Below are 2,597 nucleotides of genomic sequence, written 5' to 3'. Positions count from 1 at the left end.
TATCACCCCTTTTATCACCAAATACGGGGTGTTCCCCAAGGGATTCGCGGCCTGGTAGGCGGACTGGGCCTCCCCTGTTAGCAAGGGGGCCAGAAAAAAGGGCCATTTTTCTTCGGGCCATCCCAACGCCCTCGCTGCCCTTTCAAAATTCATCAAAAACGCATCGGGGTCTTCCCCCTGAAGATATTTCTGTAGGGAAATACCGGAGGGGTGAGGACTATGGGCCCTCGTTTCGCTCGCAGGGGTCAACACAGGAGGCGGCACACTCTTCAGGCTCTCGAGCTGGGCGGAAATTGTTGACTTGAAAAGTTCTCGGTCTGCCTGGGCGGATGTTAACTGTCTTTCCACTGCCCACTCCACTTTCTCTTGGCCCTTGATGATGTGCTGGATTAGGGCGTCCATCTCGCTGGTACAGATGGGCTGATCTTCTGATCCCACTTCTGACACCAGATGTAAGGGGTTGGGGAAGGGCACCTGACTGGAGCTGGGAGATTCTATCGCAGGAGCGGGGGATAATGTGGTTTCTACAGAAGGAGAGGCGGCATACGCTTGTATCCTTTTCAAGGAGGGTTTTTATTTTTATGGGTACAGTATATGTTTTCCTGCGGCGGCTAGTGAGTCGCTCCCTCGCAAAAGCTGCAGGGTCGTAGGTAGGAGTCCGGGGAGTATCCAGGGTGCCTGGGCCAGGGGTCCGGTCTTCTCCCGAAGGCAGCTCCGTCAGTACCGAGGGAAGAACGGAAACCGGAAGTTAGGATCATATATTGCACAGTTCTCAGGGACCGGGGGTGAGGGAAACCAGTGCACTTGTGTCTTATTAACCCAAAGGCTTTAAGTGCCGAGATAGTGCTCGTGAGGGGGGGGGGTTATGCAGGAGGACGGTTCAACGTGCTGTACACTTAATCACAGGGGGGTAGGGTACGTTGTCCCAACCAACCCGCCATACGCCCCGTACCTGTTTGAGCCACACACCTCCCGTGGGCGTGTGGCGGGCGGCTCGTTTCTCCTGGCCTCTGTCTCTCGTCTCCTGGGCTCCTCGAGGTCTCTTCTTGTGGGCTCTTCAGGAAGTCGACTGCTGGGCTCGTCCGTGATACTTCTCCGCCGGGGCAACGCCTGGAGTTCACCTCTCGTCCACTCGACTCGGGGTTCGCGTTGTCCGTCTCTTCCTGTTCACTCTGCTCTTTTGACGTCGTCACGTTCACGGAGGGGGGCGGGGCTACCAAGGAGGTCTCCCAGTCCTTAAAGGCGTAGTGTTCAGGCTCCTGTCTCGTCGGCCACCAATACTCCGGATCTCCCTTCATCCACTCCTCTGGGTCAGGACAGTCCTGGGGCTGCATGGAGGCAAGGGAGGCACGTAAGTCAGGGACGGCGGCCCACCAAAGGTTAGTCTGATCTCATGCCTCGGGGTCTGGCGCACCCACCCCGTCACTGTCCTCAAACGAACTTCTGTCCGAAAACGACATCAGAATTTTGAGTCCTTACTGTTTTTAATCCAGGAAACAACGTCATTCAATTTAGAGCGATTCCAATCTGGAGCCTTCAGCCCTCAATAAAGGCAGCTTGAAAACCAGGGATCAAAGTTTATATGTGGGTGACTGGGAGTTATATAGGATTGTTCAAGATCATGATTACAGCCAGCAAAATCATACACTGCAAACACATTGTTTGCATTCGTTTTGAAATACAATTACCTAAAACCTATGGTGAGAGTCCTTCGTAGACTGTTAAGGGGAGCCTTCCCTATAGATTGCAGGACATCCCAGTCTATATTCAATTTATAGAATTATTTGAAACCCACTCCTGCAGGTACATTGTTTTGGCAAGCTGTGTTCAAAGGTGGATAAATGCCTTACCTAGGGACTTTCTCTGTTCAAATAAAAGGTAAATGATTATTATTTCCGCTCTGAGTCTAACAAGCAAACCGCGATAAAGCCAAGAGGTCTAACTTTTACCATGTACATGGAGAACTTTATTTAAATGCTTAAGGGAGAAGGAGCAACATATATGGGCTTATACATGTTGACATTGTTATAACTGAAGCACTGGGTTCATTGTTAAGTATGTTTTTATTGTAACCAGTAATGCGATACCTGTGAAAATGTTCAGACATACATATTAACTGAGAAAAAATAAAACATAAATATGTACAAATACGTAAGAACGATATTCAGAAATTGTTGTGTTGTACATTAAAAGCTGTTTGCTTACTTATGCTAATGCACACACATACAAGGAATCTGGTACTGTTGCTGAACATTGTGCACCAGTCCTGAGAGAATGAAAAAGTAGGCTTGTGGCGTGGTCCACCGTCATGGGCATGTGGACGCAATCCTCTCAGGCTCTGCTCTTCAGTGCACTTATCTGTCACATGCAGGCATGTAGGAGACCCAAAATGTGTAAAAACAGAAAAGACTAGTGGCGGGGGCATTGAGGGCGGCTCCGACGACTGGGACTACCCGTCCGAATTAACAGCGACCTCACAAAGAGGAGACTTGGACGATATCTGTGACATGTCGATGTACGCCGCGGTCGAGGTGCTGGGGGGGGTGGGGACTGAAGCTGCCCAGGGAGCCTGGAGAGTGCCTCATACGCGACTGCCT

The sequence above is a fragment of the Lissotriton helveticus genome, chromosome 1_1 (genome assembly GCF_964261635.1).
Source record: "Lissotriton helveticus chromosome 1_1, aLisHel1.1, whole genome shotgun sequence".
Taxonomy (NCBI): Eukaryota; Metazoa; Chordata; class Amphibia; order Caudata; family Salamandridae; genus Lissotriton; species Lissotriton helveticus.
Note: the sequence above shows the minus strand (reverse complement) of the source record.